Raw genomic sequence first — 26,244 nt, 5'->3', positions numbered from 1 at the left:
TACAGAGTATGGTGGAAAATACAAGATTATGTTATAATGCAGTCAATCAAATGGTTGTTTTATGCAACAAAATAAAGGGGTGTTAGAATGCTCATCTGTGTGTGTTCTACTGAGGATGGGCCTCTGGAAGATTTAGAATGTATTTGGGTGATACGTCATTCCATAGCATGGGTTAATGTTTCTGTACTGGGGTACCAGGGGGAGATGGCTCCAGTATGGAGTTGGGGGGCCAGACCCTGGTCTCTACACAATGAGGAAAGTATTTACAGCAGATACTATTTGCTGTGAATTATTAGTAACCCTGAGACCCATTCGATACATCTGTTGTTTGTCATGAACATCCAGGAGGATGGACTTTGCTATAAAATGCTGTGGCTCAAACCAGCTTGTTGAGTTCTCAGTAATCACCCCCAGGGGTGATATAAAATGCTGTGGCTCAAACCAGCTGGTTGAGTTCTCAGTGATAACCTCCAGGAGTGATATAAAATGCTGTGTCTCAAACCAGCTGGTTGAGTTCTCAGTGATAACCTCCAGGATTGATATAAAATGCTGCGGCTCAAACAGCTGGTTGAGTTCTCAGTGATAACCTCCAGGATTGATATAAAATGCTGTGGCTCAAACCAGCTGGTTGAGTTCTCAGTGATAACCTCCAGGAGTGATATAAAATGCTGTGGCTCAAACCAGCTGGTTAAGTTCTCAGTGATAACCTCCAGGAGTGATATAAAATGATGCGGCTCAAACAGCTGGTTGAGTTCTCAGTGATAACCTCCAGGATTGATATAAAATGCTGTGGCTCAAACCAGCTGGTTGAGTTCTCAGTGATCACCTCCAGGGGTGATATAAAATGCTGTGGCTCAAACCAGCTGGTTGAGTTGTCAGTGATAACCTCCAGGGGTGATTACCGACCGGCTTCATTACTGCAGTAATTAAATATTAAAGTTTGATTGTTTTAAAGAAATCTAAAAGACTCTGCTTTTGATTACTATAATTCCACTACAAGAGAAATTGGTGGTCACATTTTGTCATCACTTTCCATTGACTACAATTATTTACAAAAATGTGTCTAAAAGCATGTTAGAAAACGCTCAAATACTCCATTACCATACCAATACCAATAACCAACTCATATTACATCAGAATCACAATAATACGTCCTTCTACTCAGGTTGTAAAGACTGTGATGTTAAATATTCTACTCAGGTTGTAAAGACTGTAATATTAATATGTCCTTCTACTCAGGTTGTAAAGACTGTAATGTTAAATCCTCTACTCAGGTTGTAAAGACTGTAATGTTAAATATTCTACTCAGGTTGTAAAGACTGTAATGTTAATATGTCCTTCTACTCAGGTTGTAAAGACTGTAATGTTAAATCCTCTACTCAGGTTGTAAAGACTGTAATGTTAATATGTCCTTCTACTCAGGTTGTAAAGACTGTAATGTTAATATGTCCTTCTACTCAGGTTGTAAAGACTGTAATGTTAATATGTCCTTCTACTCAGGTTGTAAAGACTGTAATGTTAATATGTCCTTCTACTTAGGTTGTAAAGACTGTAATGTTAATATGTCATTCTACTCAGGTTGTAAAGACTGTAATGTTAATATGTCCTTCTACTCAGGTTGTAAAGACAGTAATATTAAATCCTCTACTCAGGTTGTAAAGACTGTAATGTTAATATGTCCTTCTACTCAGGTTGTAAAGACTGTAATGTTAAATCTTCTACTCAGGTTGTAAAGACTAATGTTAATATGTCCTTCTACTCAGGTTGTAAAGACTGTAATGTTAAATCTTCTACTCAGGTTGTAAAGACTGTAATGTTAAATCTTCTACTCAGGTTGTAAAGACTGTAATGTTAAATATTCTACTCAGGTTGTAAAGACTGTAATGTTAATATGTCATTCTACTCAGGTTGTAAAGACTGTAATGTTAATATGTCCTTCTACTCAGGTTGTAAAGACTGTAATGTTAAATATTCTACTCAGGTTGTAAAGACTGTAATGTTAATATGTCCTTCTACTCAGGTTGTAAAGACTGTAATGTTAAATCTTCTACTCAGGTTGTAAAGACTGTAATGTTAAATCTTCTACTCAGGTTGTAAAGACTGTAATGTTAAATCTTCTACTCAGGTTGTAAAGACTGTAATGTTAATATGTCCTTCTACTCAGGTTGTAAAGACTGTAATGTTAATATGTCCTTCTACTCAGGTTGTAAAGGCTGTAATGTTAATATGTCCTTCTACTCAGGTTGTACAGACTGTGATGTTAATATGTCCTTCTACTCAGGTTGTAAAGACTGTGATGTTAATATGTCCTTCTACTCAGGTTGTAAAGACTGTAATGTTAAATCTTCTACTCATGTTGTAAAGACTGTAATGTTAATATGTCCTTCTACTTAGGTTGTAAAGACTGTAATGTTAAATATTCTACTCAGGTTGTAAAGACTGTAATGTTAAATCTTCTACTCAGGTTGTAAAGACTGTAATGTTAATATGTCCTTCTACTTAGGTTGTAAAGACTGTAATGGTAAATCTTCTACTCATGTTGTAAAGACTAATGTTAATATGTCCTTCTACTAAGGTTGTAAAGACTGTAATGTTAATATGTCCTTCTACTCAGGTTGTAAAGACTGTAATGTTAATATGTCCTTCTACTCAGGTTGTAAAGACTAATGTTAATATGTCCTTCTACTCAGGTTGTAAAGACTGTAATATTAAAACTTATACTCCGGTTGTAAAGACTGTAATGTTAATATGTCCTTCTACTCAGATTGTAAAGACTGTAATGTTAAATATTCTACTCATGTTGTAAAGACTGTAATGTTAATATGTCCTTCTACTCAGGTTGTAAAGACTGTAATGTTAATATGTCCTTCTACTCAGGTTGTAAAGACTGTAATGTTAAATCTTCTACTCAGGTTGTAAAGACTGTAATGTTAATATGTCCTTCTACTCAGGTTGTAAAGACTGTAATGTTAATATGTGTTTCTACTCAGGTTGTAAAGACTGTAATGTTAAATCTTCTACTCATGTTGTAAAGACTGTAATGTTAATATGTCATTCTACTCAGGTTGTAAAGACTGTAATGTTAATATGTCCTTCTACTCAGGTTGTAAAGACTGTAATGTTAAATCCTCTACTCAGGTTGTAAAGACTGTAATGTTAAATCTTCTACTCATGTTGTAAAGACTGTAATGTTAATATGTCCTTCTACTCAGGTTGTAAAGATCCAGTGATTCTTATTGAAGAAATAGTAGTAAGACTGTTGCAATCATGTTGTAGCTAAGGGGAATGACAAATTGCCAGTAGGTCAGTCATGTTGTAGTTAAGGGGGATGACAAACTGCCAGTAGGTCAATCATGTTGCCACTGAATAACAGATACATCTGACCCCACGCCCTGTAGGTAGACAGATGGCCCAGGGCCCTTCAACCCTGTCCCTTGGCCCTACAACCCTGTCCCTGGGCCCTACAACCCTGTCCCTGGGCTCTACAACTCTGGCCCTCAGCCCTATCCCAGATACCCTGTACCCTTGCTAGCCCCAGGCCCCAGGCCCTACCCCAGATACCCTGTACCCTTGCTGGTCCCAGACCCTATCCCAGACACCCTGTACCCTTGCGGACCCCAGACACTATCCCAGATATCCTGTACCCTTGCTGACCCCAGACCCTATCCCAGATACCATGTACTCTTGCTGATCCCAGACCCTATCCCAGATACCCTGTACCCTTGCTGACCCCAGACTCTATCCCAGATACCCTGTACCCTTGCTGACCCCAGACCCTATCCCAGATACCATGTACTCTTGCTGATCCCAGACCCTATCCCAGATACCCTGTACCCTTGCTGACCCCAGACTCTATCCCAGATACCCTGTACCCTTGCTGACCCCAGACCCTATCCCAGATAACCTGTACCCTTGCTGACCCCAGGCCCTATCCCAGATAACCTGTACCCTTGCTGACCCCAGGCCCTATGCATAGGCCTGAGAACGGAAGGAAGAGTACGAACACTTTGCCACAGGGAAAACAACACCAGACCTGGGTTCAAATACTATTAGAATTATTAAAAAACTTTCAGTGTTTGTTTTAGCCTAGCTGGAGTGATAGATGGGCGGGGTTTGTTTTAGCCTGTCTGGAGTGGCAGATGGGCGGGGTTTGTTTTAGCCTGTCTGGAGTGCCAGATGGGCGGGGTTTGTTTTAGCCTAGCTGGAGTGCCAGATGGGCGGGGTTTGTTTTAGCCTAGCTGGAGTGCCAGATCGGCGGGGTTTGTTTTAGCCTAGCTGGAGTGCCAGATGGGCGGGGTTTGTTTTAGCCTGTCTGGAGTGGCAGTTGGGCAGGGTTTGTTTTAGCCTGTCTGGAGTGGCAGATGGGCGGGGTTTGTTTTAGCCTGTCTGGAGTGGCAGTTGGGCAGGGTTTGTTTTAGCCTGTCTGGAGTGGCAGTTGGGCAGGGTTTGTTTTAGCCTGTCTGGAGTGGCAGTTGGGCAGGGTTTGTTTTAGCCTGTCTGGAGTGGCAGATGGGCGGGGTTTGTTTTAGCCTGTCTGGAGTGGCAGTTGGGCGGGGTTTGTTTTAGCCTGTCTGGAGTGGCAGTTGGGCGGGGTTTGTTTTAGCCTGTCTGGGGTGGCAGATGGGCGGGGTTTGTTTTAGCCTGCCTGGAGTGGCAGATTTTTGTGAGTATTCTTTTGTCTCCATTGCAACCTCAATCAAGCCCAGGTAAAGTGTTAGAAAATGATTATGAATAGCCAGGTCTGGGCAACACATGACTCCCTTCGTCCCTCCCTCCCTCCCTCTCTCCTCCCTCCCTGAAACCTGGTCTCGTGCCACCACCTGGCTAGCCTGAACAATGGGAGAGAGAAGATGGCTGGAGAGATTAGTGAGGAAAGAGGAAGTCTATGGCCCTATTCCCACAACAAGATATGAAGGAGAGTCTGAGGAGCAGTGTGGCTAAAGAGATTTCTGCTTTTCAAGTCATATGAGTGTGTGCTTCAGTCTGATCAGCTGTAGCCTACTGATAACAACCACAGCAGCAGGTAACCTGGTGAAACCTATGCGCTCTGATCGCATCTGGACCAGAGGAAACATAACGTCATGTTTTTATAGCCTAAGCTAAAAATGTTGTTGTCTTGCAGCCTGAATTCAAAATTGATTAAATATGTATTTTTCACCCATCTATACACAATACCCCATAATGACATCACAATACCACATAATGACATCACAATCCCCCATAATGACATCACAATACCACATAATGACATCACAATCCCCCATAATGACAAAGTGAAAACATGTTTTAGAAATGTTTGCAAATGTATTGAAAATGAAATACAGAGTCAACACATGTTAGAATAACATTTGGCAGTGATTACAGCTGTCTGGGAATGTTTATAACAGCCTTCTGGGAATGTTTATAACAGCTGTCTGGGAACGTTTATAACAGCTGTCTGGGAACGTTTATAACAGCTGTCTGGGAATGTTTATAACAGCTTTCTGGGAATGTTTATAACAGCAGTCTGGGAATGTTTATAACAGCTGTCTGGGAATGTTTATAACAGCTGTCTGGGAATGTTTATAACAGCTGTCTGGGAATGTTTATAACAGCTGTCTGGGAATGTTTATAACAGCAGTCTGGGAACGTTTATAACAGCTGTCTGGGAACGTTTCTAACAGCTGTCTGGGAATGTTTCTAACAGCTGTCTGGGAATGTTTATAACAGCTGTCTGGGAATGTTTATAACAGCTTTGCACAGCTGGATTGTACAATATTTGCACATCATTATTTAAAAAATTCTTCAAGCTCTGTCAAGTTGGTTGTTGATCCATTGCTTGTCACGCCCTGACCTTAGAGAGCCTTTTAATGTCTCTATTTGCTTTGGTCAGGGTGTGATTTGGGGTGGGCATTCTATGTTTATGTTTTCTATGTTTTTGTATTTCTATGTTTTGGCCGGGTATTGTTCTCAATCAGGGACAGCTGTCTATCGTTGTCTCTGATTTGGAACCATACTTAGGTAGCTCTTTTTTCCCCCCCCTCCTTTCAGTGTGGGAAGTTAACGTTGTTTGTGGCACATAGCCCTTAAGCTTCACTGTTGTTTTGTATTGTTTATTTTGTCAGCATCATTTTCTTTATAAAAGGAATATGTACACTCACCACGCTGCGCTTTGGTCCACTTCTTACGACGGTTGTGACATTGCTAGATAGCCATTTTCATATCTTGCCATAGAGTTTCAAGTTGATTTAAGTCTAAACTGTAACTAGGCGACTCAGGAACATTCAAAATCGTCTTGGTAAGCAACTCATACACCAGTGTATATTTGGGCTTGTGTTTTAGGTTATTGTCCTGCTGAAAGGTGGATTTGTCTCCCAGTGATTTTGAAAAGCAGACTGAAACAGGTTTTCCTCTAGGATTTTCCCTGTGCTTAGCTCCATTCAGTTTCTTTTTTATCCTGAAAAACTGATTACATGATTACAACTGATTACACGATTACAACTGATTAATGATTACAAATATACTCATAACATGATGCAGACACTACTATGCATCAAAATATGGAGAGTGGTACTCAGTAATGTGTTCTATTGGATTTGCCCCAAACATAACACTTTGTATTCAAGACAGTTAATTTCTTAGCCACATTTTTTAAAGTATTACTTAAGTGTCTTGTTGCAAACAGGATGCATGTTTTGGAATATTTTTATTCTGTACAGGATTCCTTCTTTTCACTGTCATTTAGGTTAGTATTGTGGAGTAACTTGAATATTGTTGATCCACCCTCTGTTTCATGGTTGTGATATGAGAACTATGTTTTAAAGTCACCATTGGCCTTACCCTGAGTGATTTCCTTTCTCTCCGGCAACTGAGTTAGGAAGGACACCTGTACATTTGTAACGACTGGGTGTACTGAAAACACCATCCAAAGTGTAATTAAATACTTCACCATGCTCAAAGGGATATTTAATGTCTGCTTTAAAATATGTTTCTCATCTACAGTGTACCAATAGGTGCCCTTCTTTGCGAGGCAGTGGAAAACCTCCCTTGTCTTTGGGGTTGAATCTGTTTGAAATTCACTGCTCGACTGAGGGACCTTACTGATAATTGAATGTGTGGGATACAGAGATGAGGTAGTCATTTAAAATCATGTTACACACAGTGTAACATCTGCTTCCAGCTCACACTCTCAAACGCATAGATCCCCTGAACGCATCTCCAGATCCCAATCACCTGTTCACACACCTGTATGCCATTATCACACACTATTTAGTTCAGTTCTTTGCACCCAATCACTGAGGTTTGTTTTGTGACGCACTTCTATTCGGAGCGCTGGTTTCCCACCATAATTGAATATTCCCGTGTTTGATAGTTTCTGCCCGCCTCACTAACGCCGCCTTTTGCCTATTCCCTGCCTGTACTTTAGCCTATCATATTCCCTGTTATCAACCGATTGCCTGATCTCCCAGATGATGTTACTGGCCTTCTCCTTGCCTGTACTGTTGCTTTTGGACCCCTGTGTATAACCTTCTGCCTGCCCCTGGACCCAGCTACCTGCCTCCTCCTGTGTATGACCTTCTGCCTGCCCCTGGACCCAGATACCTGCCTCCTCCTGTGTATGACCTTCTGCCTGCCCCTGGACCCAGATACCTGCCGCCTCCTGTGTATGACCTTCTGCCTGCCCCTGGACCGAGCTACCTGCCTCCTCCTGTATATGACCTTCTGCCTGCCCCTGGACCCAGCTACCTGCCTCCTCCTGTGTATGACCTTCTGCCTGCCCCTGGACCCAGCTACCTGCCTCCTCCTGTGTATGATCTTCTGCCTGCCCCTGGACCCAGATACCTGCCTCCTCCTGTGTATGACCTTCTGCCTCCTCCTGGACCCAGCTACCTGCCTCCTCCTGTGTATGATCTTCTGCCTCCTCCTGGACCCAGATACCTGCCTCCTCCTGTGCATGACCTTCTGCCTGCCCCTGGACCCAGATACCTGCCTCCTCCTGTGTATGACCTTCTGCCTCCTCCTGGACCCAGCTACCTGCCTCCTCCTGGACCCAGCTACCTGCCTCCTCCCGTGTATGACCTTCTGCCTCCTCCTGGACCCAGCTACCTACCTCCTCCTGTGGTCTCTTACCAATAAACACCTGCTGCGCCCTGCACTTGAAACCAGCTCTGTTATCGTGTTCGTTACAACAGAATGAGTCCATGCAACGTATTATGTGACTTTCTAAGCAAATTTCTATTCCTGAATTTATTTAGGTTTGTCATAACATAGGGGTGGAATAACTGACTCAAGACATTTCAGCTTTTAATTTAAAAAAACACGTGTTGGCCAGTAACACAATCTCAATTTGATCCATTTTAATTTAGGCTGTAACACAACACAAAATCCATAGCTTTACGTGGCTCAGTGCAACTTCTGCTACAGTGGTGGGCAGTAACATGTATCAAACCCTGGAATGAGTAGGTTGTTTAAAATATAAATCCTAAAGAACCCGACTGAATAAACAAACACTAGGCCAATAGGCTATGCTGTACTCCTGGAGTAAATCTGAGCTGAAAATAACTTGTTAAAGTTGTAATTCAAATCTTAACTGTCGCATTTCAAATTATCTTTTTGCGAGGAGCAGCCTGGAACTAGTTATGTGCGATTGAGAGTGGTGGGGTGGATAAACTAGAATTGGAGGATCCTTCATCGGTTAAATCTCCAGTTTAAAAACATTTTGGCTTCCTGGTAGGATCAAAAATGGAGAAATGGAGAAAAACTCATTCTGATTGGCTGAGCCAAGCTCCCCATTGAGTGGGATGCGCCCGGTCATATGAAGTCCATAGATTAGGGCTTAATGAATTTATTTCAATTGACTGATTTCCTTATGAACTGTAGCTCAGTCAAGTCGTTGAAATTGATGCGTTTATATTTTTGATCATTATATAAAGTAGCCTGGCAGAATCATGATTATTTGCATCAATCCAGTGGCCATTTTGTTTTGAAAACTCAATCACAAATGTGCTACAGACGTAGGTGGCGTGTCCATAAGCTAAGCTTCCCCTAAAAGAAATTGAATTAAATTGTCAAAATTATAGTCTAATAAGCCTACTCCTGTCTATACACAAATTAATAAAATCATTCAAAATAGTCTAGTACACCAGAAAGCATGATTTGGCCAAAGATAATTTTTAAATAAGCTGTGGATTGCCTACAGTCGGAAGGACCCACAATTTGGGCAGCTCGCGCTGCAAATACCATATAGATTGCTGCGTTGCGACTCAATGAAAAGTAGAGGCCCATATCACAATATTTCATAATAGTTTGGAAAGCAAATGGTTATCGCTGTAAAGAGAAGACATTGAAAACACTAATGTGTATATATATTTATTTTGTTTGCCACCACAAGTAGTCGCTAGAGCACAATCGGACAAGGACAGCCGAGCCAACCAAACCCTCTCCTAGCCCAGACGACGCTGGGACAATTGTGCGCCGCCTCATGGGTCTCCCGGTCGCAACGCAGCCCGGGATCGAGACCGTATCTGCAGTGATGCCTCTTAGAGCGATGCGGTGCCTTAGACCGCTGCCTTAGAAGCGGTGCCTTAGACCGCGGCGATGCGGCGTGCCTTAGACCGCGGCGATGCGGTGCCTTAGACCGCGGCGATGCGGTGGTATTGATCTGGCTAGGTCAATTATTAGAGAGTGGTATTGATACAGCTGGCTAGGTCAATTATTAGAGAGTGGTATTGAAACAGCTGGCTAGGTCAATTATTAGTGGTATTGATACAGTTGGCTAGGTCATTTATTAGAGAGTGGTATTGATACAGTTGGCTAGGTCAATTATTAGAGAGTGGTATTGATACAGTTGGCTAGGTCAATTATTAGTGGTATTGATACAGTTGGCTAGGTCAATTATTAGAGAGTGGTATTGATACAGCTGGCTAGGTCAATTATTAGAGAGTGGTATTGATATAGTTGGCTAGGTCAATTATTAGTGGTATTGATACAGTTGGCTAGGTCAATTATTAGAGAGTGGTATTGATACAGCTGGCTAGGTCAATTATTAGAGAGTGGTATTGATACAGCTGGCTAGGTCAATTATTAGAGAGTGGTATTGATACAGCTGGCTAGGTCAGTTATTAGAGAATGGTATTGATACAGTTGGCTAGGTCAATTATTAGAGAGTGGTTTTGATACAGCTGTCTAGGTCAGTTATTAGAGTGGTATTGATACAGTTGGCTAGGTCAATTATTAGTGGTATTAATACAGTTGGCTAGGTCAGTTATTAGTGATACAGCTGGCTAGGTCAGTTATTAGAGAATGGTATTGATACAGTTGGCTAGGTCAATTATTAGAGAGTGGTATTGATACAGCTGGCTAGGTCATTTATTAGAGAGTGGTATTGATACAGTTGGCTAGGTCAATTATTAGAGAGTGGTATTGATACAGCTGGCTAGGTCAATTATTAGAGAATGGTATTGATACAGTTGGCTAGGTGAGTTATTAGAGAGTGGTATTGATACAGCTGGCTAGGTCAATTATTAGAGTGGTATTGATACAGCTGGTTAGGTAAATTATTAGTGGTATTGATACAGCTGGCTAGGTCAATTATTAGAGAGTGGTATTGATACAGCTGGCTAGGTCAATTATGTAATGATATAAACTAAACAGATGAGTTTGCTGCAGATAAAAGCCATGTGAACTTTGTCCCCTTCTCTTGAATAAGCATTTTAGACCAGATAAAAGATACAGGGGTTATCTGGTTCCAATATTAACAAACAACTCCATTGAACCTGTATTCATTCTGTTGTGATAATGGTGGGTTTATTTGTGTGTGTGTGTGTGTGTGTGTGTGTGTGTGTGTGTGTGTGTGTGTGTGTGTGTGTGTATAAAGTATGGACAGTTTGTGTATACAGTATTATGTGTATACAGTTCTAGAAAGTATGTTTGCACGGCCTTGTGAATTTGTTTGCACTTTGCATGGAGTCAAGACCAGGTTGGAGTAAAAGCACTTTGTGACAACTGCAAATATAAAAAGGGCCTTTGATTGATTGGTTCATTAATTGATGATTGAGTCAATGACCTGGGTTAGGGTTAGGTCGACTGTATAGCCATTTACATTTTATAGGTCAGAGAACAATAACAGATTTGTAATAAAGCAGTTACAATAATGTGTTTGCACTGTGATCCACCTAGCTAGCTTAATGGACTTTCTTTGTGATCCACAAAGTAAACAACATCTATTTTTCTGGCCTAGTTCATATATGAGGATAACTATGTAAAATAATACAATAGATTTATAAATAGGCTATGTCACTGACCATTTGTGTACCTTTAAAAAATATATATCTATTAGCTTTGTTTTAATTTGTTCAGTCAGCAATTTAGTTCTTACCCTACGTAATCCGTATAAAACAATAATCATTAAATCAAGATAGGAACTAGCAGGTGCTTGTTGGTGCTATAGGCTGTAGTACTAGGCGTAAATAGGGACGAATGGGGATCACGTCACCCATTTCCATAGAAAATGACCCATGAGCACCACCAACATGTAAAAAATGACCCATTTGACCCATGAGCACCAACATGTAAAATGACCCATGAGCACCAACATGTAAAATGACCCATGAGCACCAACATGTAAAATGACCCATGAGCACCAACATGTAAAATGACCCATGAGCACCAACATGTAAAATGACCCATGAGCACCAACATGTAAAATGACCCATGAGCACCCACATGTGAAGTGCATAGGAGCATATCAAATTCAGTTTCAAATGAAAGAGAAGAGTCTATTTTGGGGGAATGAAAGCAAAGCTACATTTTTCAACCGTGTCCATCAAAAACATTTGGTAAAGGCTTTGATTTCTGGATAAACAGATGGAAAAGGGTGTCTTAGAAAACATCTAATAGAAAAAGTCTTAAATGTATCAGAAACACTCCCCCCTACCTGAGATATCTACTGCAGCCCTCATAGGCCTCACTCCCCCCTACCTGAGATATCTACTGCAGCACTCATAGGCCTCACTCCCCCCTACCTGAGATATCTACAGCAGCCCTCATAGGCCTCACTCCCCCCTACCTGAGATATCTACTGCAGCCCTCATAGGCCTCACTCCCCTCTACCTGAGATATCTACTGCAGCCCTCATAGGCCTCACTGCAGCCCTCATCCTACCTGAGATATCTACTGCAGCCCTCATAGGCCTCACTCCCACCTACCTGAGATATCTACTGCAGCCCTCATAGGCCTCACTCCCCCCTACCTGAGATATCTACTGCAGCCCTCATAGGCCTCACTCTGCAGCCCTCATAGGCCTCACTCTCTCCTACCTGAGATATCTACTGCAGCAGCACTCATAGGCCTCACTCCCCTCTACCTGAGATATCTACTGCAGCCCTCATACTGCAGCCTCACTCACTCCCCCTACCTGAGATATCTACTGCAGCCCTCATAGGCCTCACTCCCCTCTACCTGAGATATCTACTGCAGCCCTCATAACCCTCACTCCCCTCTACCTGAGATATCTACTGCAGCCCTCATAGGCCTCACTCCCCCCTATCTGAGATATCTACTGCAGCCCTCATAGGCCTCACTCCCCCCTATCTGAGATATCTACTGCAGCCCTCATAGGCCTCACTCCCCCCTATCTGAGATATCTACTGCAGCCCTCATCCTCCACATACAACACCCGTTCTGCCAGTCACATTCTGTTAAAGGTCCCCAAAGCACACACATCCCTGGGTCGCTCCTCTTTTCAGTTCGCTGCAGCTAACGACTGGAACGAGCTGCAACAAACACTCAAACGGGACAGTTTTATCTCAATCTCTTCATTCAAAGACTCAATCATGGACACTCTTACAGACAGTTGTGGCTGCTTTGCGTGATGTTTTGTTGCCTCTACCTTCTTGCCCTTTGTGCTGTTGTCTGTGGCTAATAATGTTTGTACCATGTGTTGTGCTGCTGCCATGTTGTTTTGCTACCATGTTGTTATGTTGTGTTGCTACCATGCTGTGTTGTCATGTTGCATGCTGCCTTGCTATTATTAATTAATGCCTTGCCGTCATTGTAAATAAGAATTTGTTCTTAACTGACTTGCCTCGTTAAATAAATACATCAAAACCCAATAAAGTTGAGGTGAAGACTCCTGCCAACTAATATCAACTTGTATTTAGTTGGATAAATTGTTTACCTTCTGTACATTTAAGAAATATTGCCTTGTGCTTTGTAATTCGGAAAACTAACTTATCTTTAAGATAATTTCTCATTTCTCTCCCTCCTGAGGGAGAATGAGAGTTCACAGAAGTAACAAGTAATAGACCTACCAATTAGTTTTTTGATTTTATTCATTTAAATTTTGTTTAAGAATGATTATTAAGTGATTAAAACTCAGAATTACTAACAACAACACACAAAATCAGTAAAGGAATTACTGCTACAATGGGAAATCTTTATAGTCACAAACCTGTCCTCCCTTCCACTGGCATACTGTTGACAGAGTGACCATGCAGAGACTTTATCTACTGTTAAAGGCTCTGCGTGGTCAATCCGTCATCTGAAGAGGCCGTACAGCATTTACTGCAATGCAGCTTCCGCAGACGTCAGGGTTTTCATACTTCTTGCGCTTGAAGGAAGTTGTCAGGTAAGTGAGTTTGTGTTTATACAGGACGTACCACCCCCCCCCCCCCCCCCCCCTCCTACCGTCAATCAATCATGTCAGTGTGAAGCTGTATGTAGCCCTACGCATTGTCACAACATTTTATAGGCACACGGTGATGCTGTACGGAGCTTGATTTGGCCTCTGCATGCCTCCGGAGGCTCTGCAATTGCGTCACAGCCTCCATACGAAGCCTCCAACCACATTAGCGGATTAAGCATAAATTGGCTTTGATATTCAGCTCGTAGCTGTGTTCTTTATCTTTCTGTTGTCTTGTGGTCAAACCAAGAGTGTTAGAACAGTCACCAGCCGCTTTTAGTCTGCTTTTTCTCCACTACAGGATTCCTGCCGTAAGCCCTTGAACCGTTACTCCTGTTCATCACAGCTAGCTAACTGCTACCGAGTGGCCCAGCCCGACGCTATCTTTGAGCCAGGCCCATCTCCCAGCCTGATCAGTGGACCCTATGATCACTCGGCTACACAGCTGATGCCTCCTGGACTCTTCACTAACACGACTAGAATCCACTACCACTGGATTCTTGCCGTAAGCTCTGGACTTCTGCATTGGATCATCGCTGCTAGCTTGCTGCTACCGAGTGGCTATAGTGGCTAATGCCCTTGTCCTGAAGCGAGCAACAGTTAGCCTCGAGCCAGGCGCATCTCCCGGCTAGCAAACAAAATTACTACAGCTACAACACGTCTTTTGTCAACTGGCCTGGACCCTTTGTGGACACGGAGCCACGCCAATCCATCACGACTGGTCTGTCGACGTAATTCCATCCGTTGTGCCCTCAACTGGCCTTTGCCGGACATCGGTGAAGACGCTTCTACTAGCCCCGGCCTGCTAACTTTATTTTTTTTAAATGTTATGCTGTGTCTCCGCTAGCGTAGTGACGACTGCCCAGCAGCTTCCCTGTTTCATCTATTGCTGTTCACTGGACCCTATGATCACTTGTGTGTGACCTCACCCAGCATAACTACTGCGTCCAGAGATGCAACCTCTCTTATCGTCATTCAATGCCTAGATTTACTTCCACTGTACCCACACCCTACCATACCAGTCTGTTTATTATGCCCTGAATCTATCCTACCATGCCCAGAAATCTGCTCCTTTTATTCTCTGTCCCCAACGCACTAGACAACCAGTAGCCTTTAGCCATACCCTCATCCTACTCCTCCTCGGGTGATGTAGAGGTTAAACCAGGCCCTGCCGTGCCTAGCTCCACTCCTATTCCCCAGTCAACATCAGAAGCCTCCTCCCTAAATTTGTTTTACTCACTGCCTTAGCACACTCCGCCAACCCTGATGTCCATTTCATGTCTGAATCCTGATTTAAAGGACACCAAAAATGTGGAGATTTCCACCCCTGACTACAACATTTTCCGTCAAGATAAAACTGCCAAAGGGGGAGGAGTTAGCCTGCAAAGTTCTGTCACACTTTCCAGGTCTATACCCAAACAGTTTGAGCTTCTAATTTTAAAAATGAATCTCTACAGAAATAAGTCTCTCACTGTCACCGCCTGTTAAAGACCCCCCTCAGCTCCCAGCTGTGCCCTGGACACCATACGTAAATTGATCGCCCCCCATCTATCTTCAGAGGTTGTTCTGTTAGGTGACCTAAACTAGGATATGCTTAACACCCTGGCAGTCCTACAATCTAAGCTAGATGCCCTCAATCTCACACAAATTATCAATGAACCCACCAGGTACAACCCTAAATCCATAAACTGATGTTTTTGTGCTGGTTGAGGGCAGTCAGGTCTGGAGTGAAACAAGGGCTATATCGATATAGCTCTTGTTTCACTCCAGACCTGACTGCCCTCAACCAGCACAAAAACATCATGTGGCGGACTGCACTAGCATCGTCCCCGCGATATTTAACTTTTCAGGGAAGTCAGGAACCAGTACACACAGTCAGTTAGGAAAGCAAAGACTAGTTTTTTCAAACAGAAATTTGTATCCTGTAGCTCCAACTCCAAAAAGTTTTGGGACATGTTGGGGATTAATCAGAATAGTTGGGTAACATAGATAAGATGTTTTATTTTCATTATATGCTTGTGAGTTATTTCTCATATAGAATGATTCTTGTTGTACTATAGTGGTGGCCATTTGTATATATCCTTTCTCTGTCCTGGGTTCAGTTACTTGGGCCGCAGAGAGGGGAGAGGTCAAGCTTGTCTTCATATGTAAACATATCTTTTAAACCATGTGAATGGATGATTGAGGGGGAACCAATTATCTCTTGGCTCCACAATGTCTGTGTGCCAGTCACTGTGTCTCCGTGAGCTTGTCCAGAATGGGAGTGTCTAAAATGACAATTGATATATAACTTAATGTCTTAGTACTATGTTGTACCAAGAACGAGAAGTAGAACCTCGTTTTAGGAGAGCAAACTGAACGATAATTTATAGCCAATGCTGTCTGGCTATGGGATACTCCTCTCTCAAGTAAAGTCTCTCTTTGTAATGATCCTAAGATCTGTTATTCGTCATGTGAGTTGAGATGGGTGTGTCTTGGATATAAATGATACTAAGAACTGTTTTGTAAGCACTCTCAGAGAATTCATTTATAGACACTGAATTGATCTGAGAGTCACAGGGTTGTGATGGAGCTCATATAATTAAAGATGGACTTTATGATAACTCTGACTTGTGTGTGGTTTGCTCTCATGATTTGGTAAATACAGGAAATTTCCACTACAGACACTGTAAAGTCAATAGAGAATAAGAACACCTCCTCCCAGCTGCCCACTGCACTGAGGCTAGGAAACACTGTAACCACCGATAAATGCACAATAATCGAGAATTTCAATAAGCATTTCTCTACGGCTGGCCATGCTTTCCTCCTGGCTACCCCTACCCTGGTCAACAGCCCTGCACTCCCCTGCAGCTACCTGCCCAGCCTCCCATGCTTCTCCTTCACCCAAATCCAGATATCAGATGTTCTGAAAGAGCTGCAAAATCTGGACCCATACAAATCAGCTGGGCTAGACAATCTGGACCCTCTCTTAATAAAAATATCCGCCGACATTGTTGCAACCCCTATTAACAGTCTGTTCAACCTCTCTTTCGTATCGTCCGAGATCCCTAAAGATTGAAAAGCTGCCGTGGACATCCCCCTCTTCAAAGTGGGAGACACTCTAGACCCAAACTGTTACAGACCTATATCCATTCTGCCCTGCCTTTCTAATGTCCTCGAATGCCAAGTTAACAAACAGATCACTGACCATTTTGAATTGCACCATACCTTCTCCGCTGTGCAATCCGGTTTCCGAGCTGGTGACGGGTGCACCTCAGCCACGTTCAAGGTCCTAAACAATATCATAACCGCCATAGATAAGAGACAGTACTGTGCAGCCGTCTTCATCGACCTGGCTAAGGCTTTCGACTGTCAATCACCGTATTCTTATCAGTAGACTCAACAGCCTTGGTTTCTCAAATGACTGCCTCGACTGGTTCACCAACTACTTCTCAGACAGAGTTCAGTGTGTCAAATCAGAGGGCCTGTTGTCCGGACCTCTGGCAGTCTATGGGGGCACCACAGGGTTCAATTCTCGGGCCGACTCTTTTTCTCTGTATATATCAACGATGTCGCTCTTGCTGCGGGTGATTCCTTGGTCCACCTCTATGCAGACGACACCATTCTGTATACATCTGGCCCTTCTTTGGACACTGTGTTAACCTGTTGGATCTCTGGGGGCGCTATTTCATTTTTGGATAAAAAACGTTCCCGTTTTAAGCGCGATATTTTGTCACGAAAAGATGCTCGACTATGCATATTCTTGACCGTTTTGGAAAGAAAACACTCTGAAGTTTCAGAATCTGCAAAGATTTTGTCTGTAAGTACCCCAGAACTCATTCTACAGGCGAAACCAAGATGATGCATCACCCAGGAATTAGCAGAATTTCTGAAGCTCTGTTTTCCATTGTCTCCTTATATGGCTGTGATTGCGCAAGGAATGAGCCTACACTTTCTGTCGTTCGCCCAAGGTCTTAGCAGCATTGTGACGTATTTGTAGGCATATCATTGGAAGATTGACCATAAGAGACTACATTTTCCAAGTGTCCGCCTGGTGTCCTGCGTCGAATTCGGTGCGCAATTGCCAGCTGCTTCCACTTTACCATTTGATTCAGGGGAGAAAGCATGTGTCCAAGAACGATGTATCAATGAAGAGATATGTGAAAAACACCTTGATGATTGATTCTAAACAGCGTTTGCCATGTTTTCAGTCGATATTATGGAGTTAATTTGGAAAAAAGTTCGCGTTTTGAGGACTGAATTTTCGGTTTTTTTTTGGTAGCCAAATGTGATGTATAAAACGGAGCTATTTCTAATACACAAAGAATCTTTTTGGAAAAACTGAGCATCTGCTATCCAACTGAGAGTATCCTCATTGAAAACATCAGAAGTTCTTCAAAGGTAAATGATTTTATTTGAAGGCTTTTATGTTTTTGTTGAAATGTTGCGTGCTGGATGCTAACGCTAATGCTAACGCTAAATCCTTTGTTTGCTAGCTACTGTTACACAAATTATTGTTTTCCTATGGTTGAGAAGCATATTTTGAAAATCTGAGATGACAGTTTTGTTTACAAAAGGCTAAGCTTGCGAGATGGCATATTTATTTCATTTCATTTGCGATTTTCATGAATAGTTAACGTTGCGTTATGGTAATGAGCTTGAGTCTGTATTCCTGATACCGGATCCGGTATGGGGAGTTCCAAGAGGTTAACAAACCTCCAGACGAGCTTCAATGCCATACAACACTCCTTCCGTGGCCTCCAATTGCTCTTAAATACGAGTAAAACTAAATGCATGCTCTTCAATCAATCGCTGCCCGCCCAACTAGCATCACTACTCTGGACAGTTCTGACTTAGAATATGTGGACAACTACAAATACCTAGGTGTCTGGCTTGACTGTAAACTCTTCTTCCAGACTCATATTAAACATCTCCAATCCAAAATTAAATCTAGAATCGGCTTCCTATTTCGCAACAAAGCCTCCTTCACTCACGCTGCCAAACATACCCTCGTAAAACTGACTATCCTACCGATCCTAGTCTTCGACGATGTCATTTACAAAATAGCCTCCAACACTCTACTCAGCCAATTGGATGTAGTCTATCACAGTGCCATCAGTTTTGTCACCAAAGCCCCATATACGACCATCACTGCAACCTGTATGCTCTCGTCGGCTGGCCCTCGTTACATATTCGTTGCCTAACCCACTGGCTCCGGGTCATCTATAAGTCTTTGCTAGGTAAAGCCCCACCTTATCTCAGCTCACTGGTCACCACAACACCCATTCATAGCACACGCTCCAGCAGGTATATTTCACTGGTCATTCACAAAGCCAACACCTCCTTTGGCCACGTTTCATTCCAGTTCTCTGCTGCCAATGACTGGAACGAATTGCACAAATCACTGAAGTTGGAGACTTATATCTCCCTCACTAACTTTAAGCATCAGCTATCTGAGCAGATTACCGATCGCTGCAACTGTACACAGCCCATCTGTAAATAGCCCATCTGTAAATAGCCCATCCAACTACCTACCTCATCCCCATATTGTTTTATTTACTTTTCTGCTCTTTTGCACACCAGTATTTCCAGTATTTCTACTTCCACATCATTATCTGCACATTTATCACTCCAGTGTTAATTGGCTAAATTGCTTTGCTACTACGGCCTATTTATTGCCTTACCTCCTCACGCCATTTGCACACACTGTATATAGACTTTTTCTATTGTGTTATTGACTGTATGTTTGTTTACTCCATGTGTAACTCTGTGTTGTTGTTTGTGTCACACTGCTTTGCTTTATCTTGGCCAGGTCACAGTTATAAATGAGAACTTGTTCTAAACTGGACTACCTGGTTAAATAAAGGTGAAATTAAAATTTTGAAATTCCAAGTAACTATGAGTGAGGACAAACATGATAAACTTGCAAGCTGAGTTAGAATGAAACATCTGAAAAAAAAGTAATATTTTTAACAGTTGGTTTTACAATATCTAACAAATAACCAAATCAATATCTAACACATAACCAAATCAATATCTAACACATAACCAAATCAATATCAAACACATAACCAAATCAATATCTAACAAATAACCAAATCAATATCTAACACATAACCAAATCAATATCTAACACATAACCAAATCAATATCTAACACATAACCAAATCAATATCTAACAAATAACCAAATCAATATCTAACAAATAACCAAATCAATGACGAATCAATAGATTATAGAAATACATGTCTGCCCCTGCAAGCCTGTTGGCATTCGCGTCATCGCACTCCCTCATCTGATTGGTTGAGTAGGCGGGCCTTCTGACTTTGTGGCTAGGGTAACTAGTGACAACCATGTCAGAGCTGACACCCCGTTCTTTCGGCAGACATCATTCAATCTTAATCCGGAGCAGATCTAAAAACCGAAGGGAGATTTTAACCTAATTCCATTGCCAAAAAATGTGCATCTGCACCAGTTCTTCCACTAAGTCAGTTTTCAGTGAACATTGTTAAAAAATAGTCCCTGTGCATAGAGTTGTATGGTTGTTAATCTTCAAAATCAATGATTTTTTTTGTTTGTAAAAGCGTAATTCTGTTACCGTGTAACTACACACACACACACACACACACACACACACACACACACACACACACACAACACACACACACACACACACACACACGAAGAAAGATAATCAGAGGTTCCTTATATCAGATCGAGGATTGTCACCATGTAACCAATGTCCCATGTGTTTTATATATATCTCTGCCTATAGATATACAGAGAAGAATGTCACCAACGCTTTCTGTCTTAATATGACAACTAGTCATATATCAATCATTTCTAAATGACTTTTATCAAATCCAGAATAATTATTGGCCTGTGTTTGGAATTATACATTAACTACATAATTAGTCACAAAAGGTCCTACAGGAGTGTTCATTTTCGACAACTATACAATTATAATGCATTTTATTTTCAGGTTAAATCACTACTAGCCTAAAACTAGCTCAAAAACGAGGTGCATCTCAATGCACAGAGATACCATGACAAGATCCTGAGGCCCATTGTCGTGCCATTCTTCCTCTGCCATCACCTCATGTTTCAGCATGATAATGCATGGACCCATGTTACAAGGATCTGTACACAATTCCTGGAAGGTGAAAATGTCCCAGTTCTTCCATGACCTGCATAATCACCAGACATTTCACACCCATTGAGCACGTTTGGGATGCTCTGGATCGATGTGTACGACAGTGTGTTCCAGTTCCCGCCAATATCTAGCAACTTTGCACAGCCATTGAAGAGGAGTGGGACCACAATCAACAGCCTGATCAACTCTTTGCAAGGGACTGCATGAGGCAAATTGTCAAACCAAATACTGAACTGTAACTCAGTAAAGTCTTGGAAATCGTTATATGGTGCGTTTATATTTTTGTTCAGTGTAGAATTCAAAACATACCTATCATATGTTTTGCAAATTCGTAGCATATCATATGAAATGGGTGATGGACATCCACAAATGAATACGTACCATACAAAAGGTAACATATCATACTAAATGGAGTATTTCGTATTTATGTGTAGAATAATACGAAATGCTATGAGACCAGGTTGGTTGAACAGTGCAGAAGTGAACCTCCCCTGACAGTGTTTCTTCTTGTCAAGACCAGTATGCAGGGGATCTAGTTTCAGGCGTTTATTTTAAGCCTTATGTGTTAGCTTAGGAAGCATGAAGACCTTATCTTTCATGTCGCCGAGAAATAATTACATTAAATTGATTCACACCTTTGTATAGGGTTAGGGTTTCCCCCACGGTCATATCTCCATGTTACGGTGCTTGTTTACTGAAAACAGACACCAGACAGAGAGGACTGACTGACTTCATGCGCTAATGAGTTATCTGCTTCTCTCAACACCTGTGTGTAAACGGAAGACACCAAACCTGTTGTCACTGAAAAATACTGTTGGCTGCAACTGTGTTAAACCCGGTTAAAACAGTATACAGTAAGTGCGTATTTAGCATTCAGTGAAATGATTTGATGTGATATGTAAGTACAGGGATTTATGTTTCTTGAACCGTACCGCAGTTGAGAATCGATTCACGTTTAGATGGAGTATTATGGCTGTTTGGGCTTCCAATTCTCCTTTAAACAGAACATGTAGCGGTCTTTGGGCTATAACGAGTAGCGTTAAGGTCATTTAGTCCATTATTAGGGTAAACATTAACCCTACATAGCACGCCATAGGGTTTGGGTAAAATGCATGACGTTATCTATACCAGAAACATGCACCTGCAATTGACATACAACTCTGGACAGATAGATAAACACACCGGTCCAATATCACATGTAATAGTCAAATAGTCTTACCAAGTCAGCGCTGAATCTCCTCTCTCTCTCTCTCTCTCTCTCTTCTATTGATGGGACACTGGTGACGAACGTTGCCAGTGAGCGTTGCCTTTGTTTTCTCTCCAAAACACTGAATAGACTGGACGAGGTCAAGGTGCCATTATTTCACTGCAACAACCAATACGTATGTCTTCACCAATACGTCTGTATAAATGAGGTGGATAATGACGCTGATGGTCAAGCCGACTTGACTCTAACCTCCTAGGTTGATGCCAGAGCGATCGGAAGTTGCGGTATTAAAACAAAGTGGTATGTAAATGTATATAGTTGTTTTGTCCTCGCTGTTGTAGGGTAGCCCAGACGGACGACAGTTCCGGAGGCAGGGAGATAAAGCTTTGGAGAGCAGCTCTGGAGAGTGACAGGTGTGAGTACAGGTAACGCAACCTGCGGGAGGGAAGGGGCGGAACCCAGAAGGTCGGGGGCGGGGTATAGCATATTCTAGTGAAGTACGTCCTGAATCTAACACCCAAACCAGGCTTTCATTATGTTGTGTTTGTTGTTTGAATTCAGTTTTATTTTGCAAATATGCTCTGTATATGGTCAAATTACAACACATTTTTTTAAACTAACATTCTTTGTGGGCAACATTTAAGAAATTAAGGGGGGGTATCAAAAAAGAGAGTTCAATCATCAAGTCTATGAGACAGTGGCAGAGGGACTTGCATGAAATGAGACACATTTGAAAAGACATTTAGAAAAAGAAAATACTCCAGTATCCATGCATTTATAGCTTTTTCTTCTTCAAAATTGTTATACCTTTTAACATTTACTGACTGCAATGTACAGTCGGTATTCTGTCTCCTGGTATGTAATTGTGTATGGTAAGAGAGAGGCAGCTTCAAGTTGCTGGCTGAAAGAGGAGCAACAGTGTGGAACATTGCCCTGGTTTCAATGACACAGACAGGTACGAATGACCGCTGGCTCTTTGTCCGGGTAGGCCCTATCTTTCTCTATCTCTATGTCCTGGTACAAATGACCGTGTAGAAGTCTTTGAGTTTCGCTCACAAACAGAGGTGAATTAGTAGCCTGAATCCAAACTCCGTTCCATTTCACTTCACGGTTTCAGTCTGGCTATCTCTACAGTAAAACCACTTGAGCCTACGTCTGTAATGAGGGGCCTTGTTTTCAAAACAGCAGGCAATATAAACATGTTTATGTGTGAAATAAAGAGTATGTAACTTATAAGTAATATCAGATTTACAATCATGTAACAATTGAGAATTGTAACTGCACTAGCAGTCTGAAGTTGTTCTGAAGTTGTTCTAGCTGGACCAGTCTGAATTTGTTCTAGCTGGACCAGTCTAAAGTTATTCTAGCTGGACCAGTCTGAAGTTGTTCTAGATGGACCAGTCTGAAGTTGTTCTGAAGTTGTTCTAGCTGGACCAGTCTGAAGTTGTTCTAGCTGGACCAGTCTGAAGTTGTTCTAGCTGGACCAGTCTGAAGTTGTTCTAGATGGACCAGTCTGAAGTTGTTCTAGATGGACCAGTCTGAAGTTGTTCTGTGTGTTAAATGTCATGTCGTGGTAGTGGTATGCTGTGGTATGTTCTTGCGGTTGTCATTCTGTTATTTACTTGTCTCTTAGTATGCCCAGCAAAAATGACCCCTCTTAGATTACTAACGTTTATTGATTTGGATTTAATTAAATCTTTATAAATTAGAGAGATTGTTTGTTGTTGTTGTTTTATTAGGATCCCCATTAGCTTGTTGCTATAGCAGCAGCTACTCTTCCTGGGGTCCAAACGAAACATGAAAGCTAATATAGAACGTTAATAGACAAGAACAGCTCAAGGACAGAACTACCTACATTGTTTTAAAGGAACACGTAGCCTACATATCACTACATACACACAAACTATCTAGGTCCAATAGGGGAGAGGCGTTGTGCTGTGAGGTGTTGCTTTATCTGTTTTTTGAAAACAGGTTTGCTGTTTATTTGAGCAATATGAGATGGAAGGAAGTTCCATGCAATAATGTCTCTATGATACTGTACGCTTTCTTGAATTTGTTCTGGATTTGAGGAACTGTGAAAAGACCCCTGGTGGCATGTCTGTTGGGATAAGTGTGTGTGTCAGAGCTGTGTGGAAGTTGACTATGCAAACAATTTGGGATTTTCAACACATTAATGTTTCTTATAAAAAACTTCTTAGGGCGTCCAGTTAGCGGGACACCTGTCGACAACATCCGGTGAAATTGGAGGACGCGCAATTCAAATAAATAATCGTAATATTAAACATTTATGAACATACAAGTATCTTACATTGGTTAAAAGCTTAAATTATTGTTCATCTAACTGCATTGTCCGATTTACAATAGGCTTTACAGCGAAAGCATACCATGCGATTGTTTGAGGACGGCACCCCACATCAACATATTTTTCAACCAGCACAGGCTTCATAAAATCACAAATAGCGATTAAATAATCACTTACTTTTTGAAAATCTTCCTCTGTTTGCAATCCCAAGGGTCCCAGCTACAACATGCATGGTCGTTTTGTTAGATAAAATCCTTCTTTATATCCCAAAAATCTGTTTAGTTGGCGCCATCGATTTCAGTAATCCACTCGTTCAACATGCAGACAAAGGAATCCAAAGAGCTACCGCTAAACTTTGTTAAAACAAGTCAAAATACATTTATTTTTAATCCTCAGGTTCCCTAAAATGTCATTAAACTATAATATTTCATACAAAAAGAAGAATGTTCAATAGAAAAGTCAAATTAGCAGGTGCGCATCCTCTTCGTCGCGTTCCAACTGTGACTCCCGGTACCAAAACTCAAAATCGTTTCCATCGTTTTGGAAGAAACAAGCCTGAAACCTTGAACAAAGACTATTTACATTTAGTGGAAGCCATAGGAATTGCAATCTGGGAGCTGGAATTGCGTAGTACCAATAGCTTTCCATTGAAAGAGCATGGGATCTCAAAAAAAAATAATTCTGGTTGGTTTTTCTTTGCATTTTTCGGCTACCATATCAATTGTGTAAAAGTCTCATACATTATTTTAACATTTCTACAAACTTCAAACTGTTTTCTATCCAATGATACCAATTATATGCATATCCAGGCTTCCGGGCCTGAGTAACAGGCAGTTTACTTTGGACACGTCAGTCAGGTGGAAATTCTGAGAAAAGGACCCTATCCCTAATAACGTCTTAGGGCTAGGGTCCTATAAAAACAAGAAGTGATGCAGTCAGTCTCTCCTCAACTCTCAGCCAAGAGAGACTGGCAGCATAGTATTTATATCAGCCCTCTGATTACAATGAAGAGCAAGACATGCCACTCTGTTCTGGACAAGCTGCAGTTTAACGAGGTCTTTCCTTGCAGCACTGGACCACATGACTGGACAATAGTCAAGATGAGATAAAACTAGAGCCTGCAGGACTTGCTTTTTGGAGTGTGGTGTCAAAAAAGCAGAGCATCTCTTTATTACAGACAGACCTCTCCCCATCTTTACAACCATTGAATCTATATGTTTTGACCATGACAGTTTACAATCTAAGGTAACGCCAAGTCCTTTAGTCTCCTCAACTTGTTCAACGGCCACACCAATCATTACCAGATTCAGCTGAGGTCTAGAACTTAGTTTTAGAGATGTTCAGGACCAGTTTATTACTGGCCACCCATTCCAAAACACCCATTCCAAAACACCCATTCCAAAGCAACTCTTTGTTAAGGGTTTCAGTGACTTCATTAGCTGTGGTTGCTGATGTCTGTATGGTTGAATCATCAGTGTACATGGACACACATGCTTTGTTTAATGCCAGTGGCAGGTCATTGGTAAAAAAATGAAAAGAGTAGAGGGCCTAGAGAGCTGCACTGCAGTTCACCACACTTTACATGTTTGACATTAGAGAAGCTTTCATTAAAGAAAACCCTTTGAGTTCTATTTGATAGATAGCTCTGAATCCACAATATGGCAGAGGTTGAAAAGCCATAACACATATGTTTTTTCAACATCAGGTTATGGTCAATAATATCAAATCCTGCACTGAAATCTAACAGTACAGCTCCCACAATCTTCTTATTATCAATTTCTTCCAACCAATCATCAGTCATTTGTGTCAGTGCAGTACATGTTGAGTGCCCTTCTCTGTGACTTGCCTAGTTAAATAAAGGTTAAATAATATATAATAAATATGCTAAAAGTCTGTAGTTAATTTGTTTACAGAGAAATAGCATTGTATTTAAACACCATTTT

The 26,244-nt window shown here is 41.7% G+C and overlaps 1 protein-coding gene across 1 annotated transcript in view; it reads right to left on the bottom strand.

Moving 5' to 3' along the window:
* The window catches only part of LOC139376507 (epidermal growth factor receptor kinase substrate 8-like protein 2), a 103,428-nt gene extending 81,046 nt beyond the window's left edge, over positions 1 to 22,382 (bottom strand). The window contains exon 1 of the mRNA XM_071119202.1: positions 22,012 to 22,382. The gene's annotated coding sequence lies outside the window, so the exon portion shown is untranslated. The remainder of the gene's footprint in view (positions 1 to 22,011) is intronic.
* Positions 22,383 to 26,244: the final 3,862 nt, after the last annotated feature.

This window comes from Oncorhynchus clarkii, chromosome 2 (assembly GCF_045791955.1).
Source record: "Oncorhynchus clarkii lewisi isolate Uvic-CL-2024 chromosome 2, UVic_Ocla_1.0, whole genome shotgun sequence".
In the NCBI taxonomy this organism is placed as follows: Eukaryota; Metazoa; Chordata; class Actinopteri; order Salmoniformes; family Salmonidae; genus Oncorhynchus; species Oncorhynchus clarkii.
This window is presented reverse-complemented; position numbering and strand designations above follow the sequence as displayed.